The 20,801-nt window shown below is 41.7% G+C and overlaps 1 protein-coding gene across 20 annotated transcripts in view; it reads left to right on the top strand.

Moving 5' to 3' along the window:
• LOC148017431 (CAAX amino terminal protease family protein) overlaps nucleotides 1-20,801 on the top strand; it is an 80,137-nt gene that overhangs the window by 17,132 nt on the left and 42,204 nt on the right. The window lies entirely within an intron of this gene.

Genomic DNA, 20,801 nt, shown 5'->3' with positions numbered 1-20,801 from the left:
CACAATTTGCCTCCATGGCATTACCTTGTGGACCCTTTGGTCATTATGTTATATCCCACCCGACATTTAGACAAGGTTTACGTGTCGTAGTGCCTCCACCTCCACTAGCACCTTATGGAAACATTCACGTTCCAGTGCCTCCGTATCAATCGGCACTCGTTGGATACTCATAGCCTGTTTTTACCTACCCATCTTTTACCCCTCCTCCTTCTTATTAGACATCTCCACCACTACTACCACCACCACTACCACCACCATCTTATGCTCCATATCCATCTTACCCCACATTCCCGATACCTCATGGTTTTACCTCATTTTCCGCCAAGCATGCATTTAATGACAAGACCTGTTTTGACGAGTCAAACTCTACAACTTGGTTTAACTTGATGAGACATATCCTTGACTCTTAGAACCTATGGGATCTTGTGCAGGGGTTGGAACCCCAACTCGATCCCTCACTTGTTCCATAAAAGGTCGTTCGCTCATGGAAGGCTAGGAATGCCTCAGCTATTGTTGAGCTAATGCAAGGCTTATTGCTTGAGTTTCATTCTCAGCTTCAGTATTTTGACTTAGCGTTAGAGCGATAAGCACAGTTGACTACCGCTATGCAGCTTGAGATAGGACCTGTCGAATAAATTTTGACCACGAGCTTTAGAACTTCAAAATCTCTAACTGGGATGACTTGAAAGTCAAGTTGGCTAAGTATCTGTGTCTCCTTGTCGAATTCTCCATTATAAGGATTCCTAAGTTCTCTAATGATAAGGTCACATTGTTTCTTAATAAGTTGCCACATAAATAGTTCAATTTTATGTAGTAAGTGGTTTGTTTGTCCAATTTATCCACATTTTATGAATTTGAATGTCAGCTATTGTGTTATGCACGGCTGTTCGATCAGTTTCATATGAATAATCCCGTATGAGGGGCTCTTGTTGCTCATTCTTATAAGGGGTAGCAAGGGAAGGGTAAACAAAATCAAACTTCAAATTAATATCAAAATCAAAATAAAAAACAAGCAGGGGAATCACAAGGAAATTCCCAGTCTCAACTCAGACTTGGATGAGAGAGTGTACTTAAGAAGAATAGGTATTGTCAATATTGTCAAAAGGTTGGCCATTTTGATGATGAGTGTCGATCAAAGGCAAGAGGCACAACACCAAAACCCAAGTCATAAACCTTGGCTCCTCAATCAGGAAACCCCCCTCAGGGGAGGCAGAGTGATGGCAAGGGGCAGTGGAAAGATCAAACTGACACTACCACTGGTCAATCATCTCAGTTGACAATATTTAAAACTCTAGAGGGCTTGTCTGACTGGTTTGCAGAGGCTTACATCGTCTCTGTAGGGACATTCAATGCGAGTCTTGTCCACATCTGTGAGCTGTCTCTTAACGAGCCGCAGAGGCCCACTCGTCACAGCTAAGCACATCAGCACTTGTTTGGATTGTGGACAGTGGAGCTATACATCACATGAGTCCTCTAGAAGATATCTTCGGTACTTGAGCCCTTGCAGCCGGATGGGTTCATGTAGGAAAGAACTCATCGATCAAGATCTAGACTCAAGGTTGCACTAGTTTTGCCACTGACAAGGGTCTGGATTTGGCTTTGCTGGACAATGTATACAATGTCTCTTAGCTTGGGATGAACTTGTTATTTGTTCAACAACTTTGTCAGTTGAGGCGAGTAGTTTTCTTTATCATGACCACAGTTGAGGTCCTTGACTCTCAGACTGGTTTATTGTTGCTCGCAATGATGCACAACCCAATGGCCTATACCACATGACCCATTTTTTTACCGAGCCAATAGCTGAGGGCTTCGTGTTCCATAGTTTTCTAGCATTAGCCACATCTTGGGAGCTTACGAACAATGAGCGTCTTTGGCATTTCCGCCTACGACATCTTGGCTATGACTCTCTTTATGAGTTGTCTCGCCGTGAGATGGTCGAGGGCCTTTCTCGCTTGAAGCTAGCTCGAGATGTTTGTATAGCATGTTAGCTTGGGAAGCATCAATGTACCCCATTCTCTCAGCAGTCTATACATAGAGCTGAGGTATCTCTTAGATTGATTCACATTGATCTTTGTGGACCCACGTTCACTGCCACCTTGAATGGTGCGTTGTATTTCTTTTTGATAGTGGACGATCATTCGAGATACATGTGGGTGTACTTTCTCAAGCATAAGTCCGATGCTTTTACATATGTAACTTCATCTACATTGTTAAGATAACATGATTGTAAAAGGGCATTTGGGCAAGTGAATAACTTCTCTGTGAGGGCATTGTCCAAGTGGCACTATTGCATTGCATTTTGTGTGAGCATGACATCTTGCATCTCCCTTTGCATTGCCCCATGCATTGGCATTTTGTTCATTTAAACATGCATCTGTGTGCATTTATCCCTTTTTGGTCTTTTGGAGCGGTCGACTTTGGATCCACCATATTCGTGGCATTGTACATGGCAATCTCCAAGGCAGTTCTCTCTAGCTTGTTTGCTTTACATCTTTGTTATATTTGTGTCACCCACACCTTAGCCATTTTCCTTTTTCATCGACCCTCGGTAATGGTAGGGATAGTATGCTTGTTTTGTGAAAGTCTTGGGTTTGACTATCCCTTATCACTCTCCCATTTGGGGCACAGATACTTAGTAGGATAAACCTTAATTTGAAACCCTCACTTAATGTTAAATCTATCAAAACTACAATGTCCTTTAAAAAAAAAAAGTCCATAGCTGATTCCATTCGCCTTTGCAGGACTTGGTAGGCCAATGGGCAATTGACCTGCACCCTTTGTTCGATGCCCTGGCCTCTCTGGGGTGATCACCTAGGCTCTCTTGGTAAGATAACTGTTGTCTTTGTAGTCTTAGTAGGCCACTGGGTAGCCGACGCGCATCCTTTGTTCAATGCTCTGGTTGATTTGGGGTGGGACACCTTGGGGTAACAAAAAAAAGGGGCTTGACCGGCCTTCTTTTCATTGCACTGTTGTTAGGCTTGAGAGGGGGCGTTGAGCTAAAAATGCATTAGCTTCACTTAAACAACCCCAAAACATGCTTAATTAAGGAAGAAACCTTACTTATTTTTTAAAAAAATTGCGTTTCTAGAGTGTGTGTATCCCATAAGCACAAACCCACTTGGGAGGGCAAAAACATTCTATAAATAGGTATGCTACCCTCCATTTAGCTCTAATCTCGTTTTTGTAGGTTTGAGGTGTTTTCAGCTTGCTGCCCACATGCTGTTTGTGGAGGACATTGCAGTTGAAGCTGTCCCATCGCAGACTTCACTCGTTTGATGCTTGTTTCTAGTCTTTCGTCATCAGTTTATTGTTGTTTCTAGCTTGGCAACTGCTGCTGTTCGTCATCCAGTTGCTGTATAGCTTGCCACTCCAGCATACTACTGCGTTTGTAGGCCCTAGCTGTCACCCTGTAGATTTTCTCTCTCCTCCAGCTATCACCATCATCTTCTCAGGTTGCATCTACTATTTTCTCTCTCTTCCTAGCTGCAATCACTGTTTTCTCTCCTTACCTACGTTTTGTTTTTCTCTCTCCTCACCTACGTTTTTAATCTTTCTCTCTCTTGCATTGTTGTTTGCATTAGATTAAGCCTTCCTTGGGTGCGTTTGCTTGTGTTGGACATCCAAAGACTGCCTTGTTGCGATTCGGGATCTATTCGGAGTATGACACATTCTTCAGCTCATTACCCTTGCCATGATCCTTGAGATACAGGAGTTCGGAGGACAATATTAATTCACTGCATATTGTGTTTGCTACATGAGCATTGGATATTCAATAATCATATCACTTCATTCGTTATCTGTGTTCATTGTCTTTGTGTTACCCTAATCCTAACTGTATTCTTCTATTAGTCTATGCTTTGTCATATGGTGTTATTTGTATTTCTGTGTTAGAGTATTTTCTTTACACCTTGTGCCCCTATGTGGGATTATCTTGAAATTAAAATTCTTGTAACAAATCTTGCATCTAGTCTAGTGCTCCCATAACAGCGGTAGGCCATGAGCCAATTGCTAACATGTATCCTTTATCTTATGCCTAGGCCTCTCTAAGGCAATCACTTGGTCTCCCTTGATAAGATAACCATCGCCTTTGTAGTTTGGTAGGTGACTAGCTAGTCGACGTGCACCCTTTGCCCGATGCCATGGTTGCTTTAGGGTGGGATGCCTTGAGGTAACATAAATGAAAATTTTGGCTTTGGGCTAGTACAACCCCTTTCTAGTTTCAATTTTGGGCCCAAGAGGGGGCATTGAGCTAAAAATGCATTAGCTTTATTAAAACAATACCAAAACTTGAATAATTAATGAATTAAAGCATTTATAGGGAAAAAAAGCGTTTCTAGAGAGAGTGTGTGTCCCATAAGCACAAACCCTATTTGGGAGGACCCCAAACCTTCTATAAATAGGCATGCTTCCCTCCACTTAGCTATAATCTCATTTTTGCAGCTTGCAAGTGCTAGAGCTTTGCTATCCACAACTCTCATGCAGAGGATATCTTAGTTGAAGTTGTCCACCATTGTCTTCTACCATCAGGCGTATGCTTCTTAGCCATCCATTGCAGGTTCAGACTGTTTTCAGCCATTTCCATATGGTTCATCATCAAGGAGGTCGATATCTATCATTGAGACCTTGCGTTTTCTGCTGCACATCTCTTGAAACGTTCTATTTTGGCCAAAATAGCTATCGGCTACTACTGTGACTTCCTAGGTTTCTGCATTTTGATTCATCTGCTGCCACTTAGCTTGGTCTCATCCTCTTGGTGATATGTTTTGCTGTTTTCAGCTATCGGTAACTCCCACGTCATCATCCTTTGCTGTGTTTGCAGTTTTTAGTGCCGCCTATTTGATCCAACATGCTATTGTTGTATTTACTGCTGCGAGATACATTTGGAGGTTGTCTTGGTGCTTTTCGGGATTTGTTAGAGTATGACACACTCTCGTGCTCATACTCTTTGACCCAATCCTTGAGACATGGGAGTTTGGGGGTCATATTCTTCACTACGTAGTGTGCTTGCTGTGAAGAATTACCCTAATACAGAAATAGAAATAACACCGTACGACAAAGCATAGATTGATAGAAGAACACAGTTAGGGTTAGGGTAACTCATAGAGAATGAATGAAATGATATGACTATTGAATATACAATGCTAATGTAGCAAACACAATATGTAGTGAATGAATATTATACCTTGAACTCCTGTATCTCAAGGATCAGGGCAGGAATAATAAGCTGGGGAGTATGTCGTATTCCAAATGAATCCCGAATCGTAGTAAGGCAGCCTCCGGATGTTGAACACTAGCAAACGCAGCCAAGGAAGGCTGAATCTGATGCAAATGACAGTGTCGGAGGGAGAAAGACTAAAAACGTAGGTGAGGAGAGAGAAAGACTAAAAACGTTGGCTGCAGGAGAGAAAACAACAAATGCAGATTGCAAGAGTGAGAAAGACTAAAAACGCAGGAAAAATCAGCAGTAGCAGTTAGCATGCTGAAATTAGCTATGAACAGTGTGTGGTAGGTTGTTGGAAATAGGTGCAAGACTGTTGTAGATAGCAATGGTCAACTCGGACCGCAATGTTCTCCATGTTGGGGGTGTAGGTAGCAAGGTGAAATACTTGAAATATGCAAAAACGCGATTTAGGCTGAATGGAGGGTAGCATACCTATTTATAGAAAGTTCGGGCTCTCCCAAGTAGATTTGTGCTTATGGGATACAAACACTCTCTAGGAACATATTTCTTTTTAAATAAATAATGTTTCTTCCTTAATTAGGCATGTTTTGGGGTTGTTTAAATGAAGCTAATGCATTTCAAGCTCAACATCCCCTCTCAGGCTCAACAACGGCACCATGAAAAGTAGGCCAACCCACCCTTTTTTTTTTCCCTTTATCTTTTATCCCAAGGCGTCCCACCCCAAAGCAGCTAGAGCATCAGACAAAGGGTGTGTATCGGTTGCCAGTGGTCTACTAAGACTACAGAGGCGATGGTTATCTTACCAAGGGAGCCTAGGTGATTATCCTAGAGAGGCCAAGGTATCGGGCAAAGGGTGCATGTCGACTACCTAATGGCCTAAGTCCTGCAAAGGCAGATGGAATCAACAATTAACTTTTTTTTTGAGAGCTTTGTAGTGTTGATAGATTTAACATTAAGTGAGAGTTTCAAATCAGTTTTCGTCCTATTGAGTATCCGTGCCCCAAATGAGAGAGTGATAAGTGATGGTTACACCCAAGACCTTCACAAAACAAGCATATTATCCCTATCATTACTGGGTATCGGTGAAAAAGGAAATTGGCTAAGGTGTGGGTGACACAAATATAGCAAAGATGTGAAGCAAGCAAGAAAAGCAAACCGAGCAAGCAAGCTAGGGAGAATTGCCTTGGAGAGTGCCATATGTAATGCCACGAATATGGTGGATTCAAAGTCGATCACTCTAAAAGACCGAAAAGATAAATGCGCACAGATGCATGTTTACATGAATAGAATGTCAATGCATGGAGTGATGCAAAGGTAGATGCAAGATGTCATGCTTACGCAAAATGCAATGCAACGGTGTCACTTGGATAGTGTCCTTGCGTAGGGGTATTATTCACTTGCCCAAGTGTCCTTTTACAATCATGTCATCCTGACAGTGCGGATGAAGAGTACAATACAAAAGAATAAATGAATTAATGAATGTCTAAAAATTGTAAGCATCATCACTGTCACTATGAATAGAAGTAGCGGCCCTCTCTTAAATTGGAAGGAAAAGCAAGAGGGAAGCACCCTTTCCTCGTCAATTTGAAGTAGGGGAGGGTGTATGCAAGCTGATCCTGGGTAAAAGATACTGAAGAATTAGCCGGTTGACCGCTTTGGTCAGAATGCTTGTAAAATTGTGTGATGAAGGCACCGACTCTAAACGGATAGTGCTTAGCTCAACTTGCTCTTTGGAAAAGTGAAAGCGGACTCCCACATGCTATGTTTGTGGTATGATGATCAGATTTCTCGCAAGGGCAATGACACTTTGGGTGTCGCAGTAGACAATTGTGGGAGAGTCACAAGGAAGTGAAGCGCCGCCAGTAAGCTCCTCAGGAAGAAGACCTTGGTGGTGCCATCGAAGAGAGCCCTATACTCAATCTCAACCGTGGAAGCCACCATCGTCTCTTGCTTTTGGCTGGACCAAGAAATGGGAGTTGTGGCCAAGGTGAAGAGGTAGCCACATGGGAACGTGGAGTGTTAGGATATCCTGTCTAATCAGAATGAGTGTACCCCCGTAAACATAAACCAGAACCATAAGTGAGGCCATAAGAATAAGTACGCCGTAATTAATGCAACACACGTAGACATGCAATCCAATGTGACATCCTAGGTCCTATGAAATACTCAGATAATACTGATTGAGTAAGCTATGTCTGGCCTAGCATGAATTAACCAAAGTAGTTTTCCTACAATAGACCTATATGTATGTGCATTGAAGGGGTGACCTAGGGTATTCTTTGACAAGTGGACAATAGGATCGAGAGGCATGGCTATTGGCTGTGTTTGATCTGTAGTGAGTAAGCCAAGTTTGGCCTAGTATGAATTAACCAAAGAAGTTTTCCTACAATAGACCTATGGGTATGTGCATTGAAGGGCTCACTTAGCGTATCCTTCGATAAGTAGACAGTAGGATCAAGAGGTTAGTTGCCCAGTGGCCTACTAAATCTTGTAAAGGCGGATGGAATCAACTATGGATTGTTTTTTAAAAGGGCATTGTAGTTTTGATAGAGTTAACATTAAGTGATGGTTTCAAATCAGGGTTTGTCTTATTGAGTATCCGTGCCCCAAACGGTAGAGTGATAAGGGATGGTCAAACCCAATACCTTCACAAAACAAGCATACTATCCCTACCATTACTGGGTGTCAGTGCAGAATGAAAATGGCTAAGGTGTGGGTGACACAAATATAGCAAAGATGTGAAGCAAGCAAGACAAGCAAAGCAAGCAAGCAAGCTAGGGAGAATTGCCTTGGAGACTGTGGTGTGCAATGCCATGAATATGGTGGATCCAGAGTCAATCACTTCAAAAGACTAAAAAGAATAAATGCTCACAAATGTATGTTTACATGAACAGAATGCCAATGCATGGATCAATGCAAAGGGCGATGCAAGATTTCATGCTTATGCAAAATGCAATACAATGGTGCCACTTGGACAGTGCCTTCGCAGGGGAATTGTTGACTTGCCCAAATGCCCTTTTACAATCATATGATCCTGACAGTGCATATGAAGTTACATATGTCCATAAGTACAATAGAAAAGATTAAATGAATGAATGAATGTCTAAAAATTGTAAGCATCATCACTATTACTATCAAGAGAAGTAGCTGCCTCCTCTCAAACTAGAAGGGAAAGCAAGAGGATAGCATCCTCTTCCTGTCAATTTGAAGAAGTAGGGGAGTGTAACTAAGCCGATCTTGGGTAGAAGGTACTGAAGAACTGGCCGGTTGATTGCTTTGGTCAAAATGTTTGCAAAATTGTATAATGAAGGCACAAACTCTAGACGGATAGTGCCTAGCTCACCTTGCTCTTTGGAAAAGTGGAAGTGGACTTCCACATGCCGTGTTTGTGGTGTGATGATGGGATTTCTCGCAAGGGCAATGACACTCTGGGTGTTGTAGTAGACAATGGCGGGAGAGTAACAAGGGAAGTGAAGCGTTGCCAGTAAGCTCCTCGGGAAGATGACCTCGGTGGTGCCATTGAAGAGAGTCCTATACTTGGCCTTTGTGGAAGCCACCACTATCTCTTATTTACGGCTGGACCAAGAAATGGGAGCCATGCCCAACATGAAGAGGTAGCTGCCATGGGAACACCGGGTGTTAGAAACCTTGCCCAATCAGAATCAGAGTACCCTAACAAACATAAACCAGAACCATAAGTGAGGTTATAACAATAAATACACTGTAAATAACGCAACACACGAAGACATGCAATCCAATGTGACATCCTAGGTGCTGCGAAATACTGACCGAGTAAGCTAAGTGTGGCCTAGTATGAATTAATCAAAGAAATTTTCCTATTTTATTATCAGGTGTGTGTGTGTGTATGTATGATACCCGAAGACTCTGAAGTGGGATATGATAGGCCGAGAGCCAAAGAATGCCTCATACGGGGTCTTCTCAGGAAGAGCCACAGTTGGGCATTGGTGGAGGATGTATACCGCAGTGTTAGTAGTCTCAACCGAAAGGCGCTCCAGAAGCTCTGCTGCGAATAGCATAGAGTGTGCCATTTCCATGATTGTTCGGTTCCGACGCCCTATGAATCCATTTTGAGAGGGGGAGTTGGTAGAGGTGAGCTAGCGAGAGATGCCATGTTGCTATAGAAACTCGGAAAACTCGTAGGAGATGAACTCACCACCGCTATCACTCCTCATGCAACCAACACGACTACCCGTCTGGTTATGAACCAGCAGCACCTAAGCAGAGAAATATGTGAAAGCATTGGACTAATGCTTGAGAAAGTAGATCCATATGTATCTCGAATGATCATCCACTATTGAAAAGAAATATAGCGCGCTGTTCAAGGCAGCAGTGGGTGCAGGCCCACAAAGATCAACGTGAATTAATCGAAGAGGTGCCTTAGCTCTATGTGTAGATTGTTGAGGAAATGGGGTACGGTGCTGCTTTCCAAGTTGATATGTTGTATAGACATCTCGAGGACCCTTAACCATCTCACAGCGAGACAACTCATAAAGAGAGTTATAGCTAAGATGACCTAGGCAGAAATGCCAAGGACGCTCATTGTTCGTAGGCTCTCGAGATGTGGCTAATGTTTGGAAGCTATGGAATGTGGAGTCTTTGGTTGTTGGCTCGGTAAGAAAATGGGTCATGTAGTATAGGCCATTAGGCTGTGCCTCACTGCGAGCAATTGCTAAACCAGTTTGAGAGTCAATGACCTCCACTGCAGTCGCTGTAAAAAAAACTGATCGCTCCAACCAGCAAAGTTGTTGAACAGATAAAAAGTTCACTCCAAGCTGAGGGACATGGTATACATTGTCGAGCGAAGCCGGATCCGAACCCTTGTTAGTGGCAAAATTGACGCAACCTTGAGGTTGGATCTTGAGCAAGGAGTTGTTTCCTAACGTGCACCCGCTCGACTATAGGGGCTCAGGTACGGAAGATGTTCTCTATAGGAGTCATGTGATATGTAGCTCCAGTGTCCACAATCCAAACGGATGTTGATATGCTTGACTGTGACGAGTGGGATTTTGCGGTAACTTTGTCGGGAGGCAACTCACAAATGTGGACGAGACTCGCATCGGATGTCTTTACAGAGATGATATGGGCCTCTGCAGACTAGTCAGACAAGCCCTCTGGAGTTGAGAATATTATTAATTGAGATGGTTGACCGGTGGCAGTGTGAGTTTGACCTTTCTATTGCCCCTTCCCATCACCTTGCCTCCACTGGTGGGGGTTGCTTGATTGAGGGGCAGGGGCCTGTGACTTGAGTTTTGGTGCTATGCCTCTTGCCTTTGATCGACACTCCTCATCAAAATGGCTAGTCTTTTGACAACGTTGATAATACCTCTTTTTTTTAGATGCATTTTGCCACCCGGGTTTGAGTTGAGATTGGGAGTTTCCTTTTGATTCCCTTACTTGATTTTGATTTTGATTTTGATTTGGTTTACCCTTTCCTTGCTGCCCCTTCTGAGAATGAGCAACAAGAGCCCTCTTTGAGGGATTATTAATATGAAATTGATTGAACAACCGTGCAAAATGCAATTGCTGACATTTAAATTCATAGAATGTGGGTAAATTGGGCAGAGAAACCACTTGCTGCACAAAATTGAAGTATTTACATGGTAGCTTGTTAATAAACAATGTGACCTGATCGTTAGAAGACTTAGGAGTCCATGTAGTGGAGAATTCGGAGATGTCGATACTTAGCCAACTTGACTTTCACGTTATCCCGGTCAGAGATTTTGAAGTTCTGAAGCTCATGGTCAAGATTTATTCGACGAGACTTATCCTGAGCCGCATAGCGGTCAGTCAAGTGTGCCCATCACTTTGATGCTAAGTCAAAATACTGAAGCTGAGAATGAAACTCAGGCAATACGCCTTGTATCAGCTCGACAATAGCGAGGCATTTCTAGCCTTCCATAAGCAGAGGATCTCATATGGAACAAGTGCGGGATTGAGTTGGGGTTCCAACCCTTGCACAAGATCCCATAGGTTCTGTGAGTCAAGGACATGTGTGACATTAATGTGACATTAAAAGTGATATTTAATGTCACATTAAGGTCATAAGTGTGGAATGTGACATTAAAAGGGATATTTAATGTTACATTAAGGTAAATTTAGGGGAACATGCACGAGAACGACCGTCTGGGCTCTTGGGTGCCCGAACGGGGTTAAGGGGAGCCTAGAGAGTAAGGGAGTCCAGGAATAGTAGGACTCCAGGAAGTTGACGGCTGGCAAAGAGATAAGCTTGAGGGCCAGCACTTATCTAGGCGTGGCTGGGAGGTGAAGAACACTCGTGCTTCCATCTTTTCAAGAAATCTGTCCCCGTAATCTAACATTGGTATCAGAGCCGTGAGAATTCCTGAAGGTCTTCAATAGAAGAGCAGTGACGAATTGGAAGAAAAAGGGTCGCGTGAGAAAACGGGTCGTGAAGAAGAACGGAAGCCAAAAGCGCCCCGTCTCGTCGCGTGAGAATCCACGGGCCGTGAAGAAAACGGAGAAGCGACTCGTCATATTAGAAGTACAGCGCCACGTCACGTAAGTGACATTTAATATTGGTCTAACGTTACGGGGACCCGTGGCAGAAAACGTTACGGGCAGAAACGTTACGTTCGGGCGGGAGAATTAGAGTCGCGAGGACCAACCAGATCAGACGTGGAGATACCAGCATCCACGAGAACCAGATCAGAAGTGGAGCCGCCAGCATCAGACGTGGGTCATTGAAAAACAAACAAAAACGTGATTCTGTTATGATGGCTGTTGACGGGTGAATCCGACTGCTCCTGAGACGGATAGGACTGCGACTGCTGTGAGACAGGTAAAAAAACTTCATACATAACTGAAGCTACAGCCTTCATACATAACTGAAGCCACAGCCTGCCATTAAAAATCAGGGAAGTATTCTATCTTGTATGCAAATTTCTTATTTTTGCTTTCCAATTCCAGTGTATTAATGGCAGAAAAAGGGAAAGAAAGGGTAATGGAAAGTTCTAGTTCTGGGGATCAACCTATGGTAGACCCCCATGAACCAGACATACAAGAAGAACAATGGGAATAATTTTTTGCCACGAGAGAGCAATTTGATGATCTTTCTGCTCGTGTGCAAACTCAGGGGGTTCAAATGGAATTTTTAACTCAAACACTTACTGAAATAAAATCTCAGTTAACTTTATTGTTGGAAAAAGATAAAAATAAAATAGAAATCTCAGATGTCCCATCTTCATCGAAAGATTTAGATGTGACCATTCGAGATTCTAAAGAACCCCAAACTTATCATAAATTGAGGGATAATCCGGTTTTAAAGGATATGAAACCACCTGAATTTTACGGGGAGGAAAAAGATAGGAATAAAGATACAATCTTTAATTTCCTCCAAAAATGGGAAGATTTACATAAATTAAAAAATACCCCACCACATCTCCAAGCACTGGAGGCCAGTTTAACTTTGGGGCCCAAAGCATATAAGTGGTGGCGAACTTTAAAGGAGGTGAATAAAATACCTGAAACTTGGGCTCAATTTGAATCCGTCTTTTTAAAAGAATTTCTTTTTGAAAATGAAATGGAAAGAAATTGGGAAGATTGGGATTATGTCAGACAAAAGGGACGGCCCCTACTGACATATCTGGAGGAATATCGTGAGATAATCCTCAAACTGGAAGGAATTGATGAATTCCAAAAAACAAGAGGATTCATTAGGGGACTGGATAAAGCCTGTAAAAAGAAAGTAAAACGGAGTTTACCTAAGACGCTTGAAGAGGCAATTAAATTTGCATTAATTTATGAAGATAGTATGCGTCCAGGTACACTCACCAGTCTCACTGATATGGAGCCCAAGTCTAAGGAATTAGAAACCTCAAAATTTGTGGGCAAATTTAAAAGAAAAATGCCATTTTTCAAGGGTAAAAAACAACCTTTTGAAAAGAAACCATATATGAGGCCAAAGTTAAGTCCTGATGACTTTGATAAGGCCAAAAAAGAAAAATTGTGTTTCAATTGCCTATCCCCTAACCATGCTGCTTGGAATTGCCCTCAAAAGAAAAAGGGGGAAGACAAAGGAAAGGACAAGGGCAAGGGAAAAGAAAAACAAATCCATGTAGTGCAGACCTTAGAATTAAAGGGCCATGAAAAGTATAAATCTTTAAAGGTCTTGCACATGGATGTACAACATAAGTGTTGTATGTCAACTTCTTTGTGGCAGCCTACTTTTGGGCCACATGATTTACTTAGAGTACATGGATTGATAGCTGGAAAACGGGTTAGAGTCATGATTGATGACTCTGCCACACATAATTTTATAAATTATGCACTTGTCAAAAAATTGAAACTTCCCCAACAAAACAGTGAGCATCAATATGTTGTTCGTATGATGCAAGGCCAAGACAATAAAATATGGGATACAATGGTATCCAATTTGGAAATCGAGATTCAAGGATATAAAGATAAGCTTGATTTTCAAATAATGAACATGGAAAGAGCTGATATTGCTCTAGGGAGGGAGTGGCTATGGGGATTGGAACCATCCTTAAAACGTAGCTATCACCATAATACACTGGAATTTGAAAGGGATGGTAAGACTTTTGTCATTCAAGGTGAACATGAAGTATCTGATAATCCTTTGTTGTGTTCTACTGAAGTTCAGAAGCTGATAAAGAAGGAAGTTTGTGAGGTATATATGCTATGGTCTCTTCCTGTACAGAGTACTTTTACTTTCTGTAATATAAAGCAACAATTTTCTTATGTTTGCGAATTGAATGTAAATAATGAATTGAACAATTTGTTAGATGATTTTAAAGATGTGTTTCCCTCTGATTTACCTAGTGGCCTTCCACCTGATAGGGGTGAAATAAATCACCCAATTGATATAAATAAGGATACACACCCAATTTCAAAACCACCGTATAGGTTAAGTGAAACACAGCATCAAGAAGTTGAGAGACAAATTAAGGATTACCTGGATAAAGGATTTATTCAACCTAGTAATTCACCTTGGGCTTCACCAATTTTATTGGTAAAGAAAAAAGATGGTTCTATGCGACTTTGTGTTGACTATAGAGCACTTAATAAAATAACGGTGAAGAATAAATTTCCTATGCGCAGAATGGAAGATCTTTTTGATCAATTGCAAGGGGCAAAATTCTTCACAAAAATAGACTTAAGATCAGGTTATCACCAAATAAGAATTAAGGCACAAGATGTTTCCAAGACGGCATTTCGTACTAGATACGGGCATTATGATTTTTTGGTGATGCCTTTTGGCCTCACGAATGCATCAGCTACCTTTATGAAGCTGATGAATAGTGTTTTACGGCCCTATCTAGGACATTTGTAGTAGTCTTCTTAGATGATATCTTGATCTTTAGTAAATCAAGAGAAGAACATTTGGAACACTTACAATTAGTATTCCAACTGTTAAGAACACATTCCCTTTATGCGAAGAAAACTAAATGTGAATTCTTTGCACAAGAGGTCAAATATGTAGGGCATATAATCTCGAAAGAGGGAATCAACATGGATCCAGAAAAAGTAAGGGCAATTATTGAATGGCCACCTCCACGGAACCTGGAAGAGCTGCAGATCTTCCTAGGTTTATCTGGATTTTATCGTAGATTCATTCGAGATTATGCCAAAATAGCTGTTCCAATGACAGACCAACTTAAAGAAAAAGGGAAAAGTTTTAATTGGGGAACAGACCAAAATGAAAGTTTTCAAAAACTTAAGGTAGCTATTGCTACAGCTCCAGTATTATTAATAGTGGATCCCAATAAACCATTTGTGGTTGAAGCTGATGCCAGTGATAAGGCAATAGGCGCGGTCTTATTACAAGAAGGTCGACCAGTTGCTTTTGAAAGCAAGAAATTAGATCGTGCAAAACAGAATTATTCTGTTTATGAAAGGGAGCTATATGCAATAGTACGTGCAATGAAGAAATGGAGACACTATTTGTATGGTGCCAAACTTTTGATTTTATCGGATCATGAAAGCATTAAGTGGCTTAATGATCAACCAGATTTACATGGGCGTAAAGCCAGATGGGCCGAACTCCTCCAAGAGTTCGACTATGAGATAAGATATAGAAAAGGAAAGTATAATATAGTAGCTGATGCACTCAGCAGAATGCCCATCATTAATGAATTGAGTTTTACTCAGTTCACTTCCAATTTACTTGAATCTTTAAAAGGGAAATGCCAGGTTGATCCGGCATATTCCAACATATGGGAAGCAATAAAAAATGGGGATCCAAATGAAAGTGCTTCTACTGAGGAAGGAATATTTGAGGATGTTCAACTAGGAAATGGAGCATCAGGGGTTGCTCAAACTGGATTCAAGTGGAAGAATTTTACCATTGATAATGGTTATTTACTCTACAAGGGTAGGGTATGTGTCCCGAAAGATATAGAAATAAGGCGCCAGATACTCTTTGAGTGTCATGATACCCCTAGTGCGGGACATCCAGGAGTTAATAAGACTTATAGTCTTATTAAAAGGCAATTCTATTGGCCTGGAATGAATAAGGACGTCCTTGACTATGTGGTCAAATGTAATAAATGCTAGGTTAATAAAGCTGAAAAATTAAAAATGGGAGGACTTCTCCATCCATTAGAAATTCCTTCGGGAAAATGGGAGAGTATCTCCATGGATTTTATTGTTGCTCTACCTAGAACACAGAGGGGGCACGACTCTGTGTGGGTAATTGTGGATAGGTTAACCAAAATGGCTAGGTTTATTCCAACTTCAACTGATGTTAAAACACCAGAATTGGCTAGATTGTTCGTAGAGAACATATACCGATTGTATGGCCTTCCGGCAAATATAATTTCTGATCGGGATAGAAAATTTGATAGCCATTTTTGGCGTGCGGTATTTAGGAAATTGGATACTAAACTTAGCATGAGTACGGCGGATCATCCGCAAACAGATGGGCAAACTGAAAGGGTTAACCAAATTCTTGAAGATATGCTTAGGGCATATGTAAGTAAAAGGCAAACTAATTGGGAAAAGTATTTACCGATAGCAGAGTTTGCATATAATAGTGCGAAACACTCTTCCACTGGATATAGTCCATTTATGTTGATGTATGGGTTTCAGCCCAGAGCTCCTTTTGCAGTAGGACTGCATAAGGAAAAGGTTCAGGCAGCTAAAGACTTTTTGGAGGATATGAATAGTATGTTAAAATTTGCTCAAGAAAATATTAAAAAAGCTCAAAATCGAGCTAGAGCATATGCAGATCCTCACCGAAGAGACATCTCCTTTGAAGAAGGAGAATTGGTCTATCTTAAAGTGCCTGAACAAACTAAAACTATGAAAAAGGGACATTGTCCAAAGCTTTCACCAAGGTATTGTGGTCCTTTCATAATACTTAAAAGGGTGGGAGAATTGGCTTACAAGCTCCAACTACCTATTGGTAGTAAAATACATCCAGTTTTTCATGTAAGCAAACTAAGGAAGAAGCTGGGTGATTTGGATAATCTAATCTTAAATGATGATATTGAGGAGTTATTCTATGACCAATCTAATCCACATGAACCAGAAAAAATATTAAATGTTTGTAATAGACGAACGAGGAATACTATTTATCAAGAATGTTTGGTTAAGTGGAAAGATTGTTCAGAAGAAAGCTCAACATGGGAGCGAGTAAGTACTTTAAAGAAAAGGTTTCCCGATTTACAGTTAGACCTTTCAAATATCGTTTTCGAGGACGAAACCGATTCTTAAGGGGAAGGAAATGTGACATTAATGTGACATTAAAAGTGATATTTAATGTCACATTAAGGTCATAAGTGTGGAATGTGACATTAAAAGGGATATTTAATGTTACATTAAGGTAAATTTAGGGGAACATGCACGAGAACGACCGTCCGGGCTCTTGGGTGCCCGAACGGGGTTAAGGGGAGCCTAGAGAGTAAGGGAGTCCAGGAATAGTAGGACTCCAGGAAGTTGACGGCTGGCAAAGAGATAAGATTGAGGGCCAGCACTTATCTAGGCGTGGCTGGGAGGTGAAGAACACTCGTGCTTCCATCTTTTCAAGAAATCTGTCCCTGTAATCTAACAACATGTCTTATCAAGTTCTACTAAGTTGTAAAGTTTGATCCGTTAAAACGAGTCTTGGCATTGAATTCATGCTTGGCGGAAGATGAGGTAGAACCATAAGGTGTCGGGAATGTGGGGTAAGATGAATGTGGAGAATAAGATGGTGGTGGTGGTGATGGTGGAGGTGTCTGATAAGAAGGAGAAGGGGGAAGAAGTGGGTAGGTAGAAATAGGTTGAGTGCCCAATGAGTGCCGATTGATGCGGAGGCATTGGAACATGAATGTTTCCATAAGGTGCTGGTGAAGGTGGAGGCAGTGGGACACGTAAGCCTTGTTCAAATGTCAAGTGGGACATAACATAATGACCAGAGGGTCTAGTAGGCAATGCCATGGAGGCAAATTGTGGCACCAACCGATTCACACTCAGGAGAGATTGGGGGAAATACCCAGGTTGCAATGATCCCGAAAGTGTGTGAGAAAAAGGTGGAACACCACTTGGTTGAGGAAGAGATGAGGTCCTAACGGTTGTGCCTAAGTTTGAATATCCCCTGGGTGTGGTGAATGAAAACACATGTGATCCTACATGAGAGGCAACATGCGATGCGCCTAATGGAGGCTGAAAGGATGGCAACCGAATGAGGGTAGGATGATGGAAGGGACATTAAATGGATTTGTGATAGATGTAGATGTGGGTTTCTTTTGTCCATTAAATGCATTAAATTAAAATAATGCTAATGAATATGCATCTATTTCATTTTGACATTTGAAAACAAAATTGTTTGAGGAAAAAGAAGAGGAAGAAGTACTCGTAGTTTCTTGTTTCAATTGCTTGTCTAGTCTTAAGTTCATAAAGAAATATTTATCTTCCTCATTACTCGTAAACTAGAAATTGTTTTGGATACGCCCTTCATCATGAAAATCATCCATACCAATAGAAGGGAAATCATCATTAACAGAATCTGAAATGGTAGATATACATGGTACTAGAGATACTAAGTATAAAAGCAATGGAGTGTACTTTATGCTAGTTTTTACTTGTAGATGGCCAGTCCTAAGTGGAGATTCCACCCTTCTTGCATGGTTAGTAGATGGGTGCACCGAATCTAAAGGGTGAAATTCACACTTATTTTCTATCTGCTGCTAGGCTCTATGTATCAAAATGAGATCGTACTCAGTTGTAGTGATCTCATGGGATTGTGCAACTCCATGGTAGTCCAATGTCTGTCTGGCCATGTTGGAAGCTTGTGAAACAAGCTGTGAGTTTCACTCCGATTGGTCCCTCGATGGATTTAGTTCGGATATGAGAAGTGGTGCGGAAGTAGTGTTTGAAGTCATTTGTCCTTTTGTTGTTTCTGCTTCTTGTGTAGAGCTTTCAGATCAAGGCCTAGGTTTCTCTCAGAGAACTCGGCTCTGATACCATGTGAAGAAATACCTTAACACAGAAACACAAATAACACCGTACGACAAAGCACAGAGTGAGAATAACAGAGTTTGGGTTAGGGTAACTCAGAGACTATGAACACAGAGAATGAATGAAATGATATGACTATTGAATATACAATACTCATGCAACAAACACACTATGTAGTGAATGAATACTATACCTCAAACTCTTGTATCTCAAGGATCAAGGTAGGGGTAATGAGCTGGGGAGTGTCGTACTTTGAACGGATCCTGAATTGCAAAAAGGCAACCTCCGGATATTGAACACCAGCAAACACATCCAAGGAAGGTCGAATCTGATGCTGATGGGGAGTATCGTACTCTGAACGGATCCAGAATTGCAACAAGGCAGCCTCTGGATATTGAACACCAGCACACACATCCAAGGAAGGCTGAATCTGATGTAGATGGCATGCAACAAACACACTATGTAGTGAATGAATACTATACCTCGAACTCTTGTATCTCAAGGATCAAGGTAGGGGTAATGAGCTGGGGAGTGTCGTACTCTGAACGGATCCTGAATTGCAAAAAGGCAACCTTTGGATATTGAACACCAGCAAACACATCCAAGGAAGGTCGAATCTGATGCAAATGGGGAGTATCATAACCTGAACGGATCCTGAATTGTAACAAGGCAGCCTCTGGATATTGAACACCAACACACACATCCAAGGAAGGTTGAATCTGATGTAGATGGCAGTGCAGGAGAGGGAAAGACTAAAAACTAGGTGAGGAGAGAGAGAGACTAAAAATGCTAGCTGCAGGAGAGAGAAAATAGCAAACACAAGCTGTAGGAGAGAGAGAGGCTAAAAGCGCAGGAAAAACTAGCAGCAGCAATCAGCATGTTGAAATCAGCTTCGAACAGTGTGTGGTTGGCTGGAATCTGGTGCTAGATTGTTGTAGACAGCAATGGCCAGCTTGGATTGCGATGTCCTCCGCATCCGGGGTGTTGGCAGCAAGCTGAAATACATGAAATCTGCAAAAACGAGATTAAGGTTGAATGGAGGGCTGCATACCTATTTATAGAAAGTTTGGGCCTTTCCAAGTGGGTTTGTGCTTATGGGATACAGACACTCTCTAGGAATGCATTTTTTTAAAAATAAACAAGGTTTCTTCCTTAATTAGGCATGTTTTGGGGCTATTTAAATGAAGCTGATGCATTTTTAGCTCAACACTAGTTGCATTGAGCACTGTATTCTATTTAGTATTCATTCATTATATTTAACTTTGCTCATTGTCTCTAAGTCACCCTAACTCTATGTGTTCTTTATGAGTTTGTGCTTTTGTCAAACGATTGTGTTGTGTTTTCTATGGTAGAGTATTTCTTTACACCCAGAGCTGCTGGTCGTTTTCTACAGCCTGCATTTACCTGTTCCAGCTGCCATTGCTTGCCTGGAGGTTTGGACTACCTGCCCATATCAAATCTGGCTGCGTTTTTTGCTGCCAGCTCCTGCCCAGCCCTTTGTCACTCCAGCAGCTGTAGTCCAGTCATCTAGCCCTGTGTTTTGCAACCTGGTGCTTTTTTCAGATTGCTGCACCCTGCATTTTAAAGCCACCTGGCTCTAAGTTCCTTTCTCCTTGAGTTCCATTGCTTTCACTGTGTTCTTGTCATACACTCCGAGTTCTCATTCTTTGTTCAAGCATCGCCTTACAAGTACTACAGGAGACCATAAGATCACATACCTCTTCAATGAAGATGGCTTGGGATCTTGAGTGTTAGATTAAGGGTTCCCACACCAAAGAATAGGCATAAATATGTAAGAATGTTAGTAGAATCTAAAGTTATTTTGGTGGGAATAGAGGGAATGCCGTGATCAATGTCTCGGATATTTGAACCAAGTGAGGTGCTAAGCTCCATGATTCGCTGGACTGGAGGGTTTCATGGGAAAGTGCGCTTGACTTCTTCTGGCTACGATCTACTAGAGGTAGATGGCAACTCAAAAGTAGAGATCAAGGACACATCTTCTCTGTCTTGAAGGGAGACAAGGAGTGCCAAGGGCCAAAGTGCATGGGAGATGTGGTGGACCAGCTAGACAATCCCTTGGGTCAGGTTGGATCTATAAAATAGGTCAACCTGCTGCACAAATAATAATAAAATAGTGAAGAAAATGGCTGTGCACAAACTGGCCACCTTGCCATCAAGTTGA

The sequence above is a fragment of the Lygodium microphyllum genome, chromosome 22 (genome assembly GCF_053477565.2).
Source record: "Lygodium microphyllum isolate KBCC chromosome 22, Lygodium_microphyllum_v1.1.10, whole genome shotgun sequence".
In the NCBI taxonomy this organism is placed as follows: domain Eukaryota; kingdom Viridiplantae; phylum Streptophyta; class Polypodiopsida; order Schizaeales; family Lygodiaceae; genus Lygodium; species Lygodium microphyllum.
The sequence above is the reverse complement of the archived record's forward strand: the minus strand, read 5'-3'. Positions and strand labels throughout refer to the sequence as shown.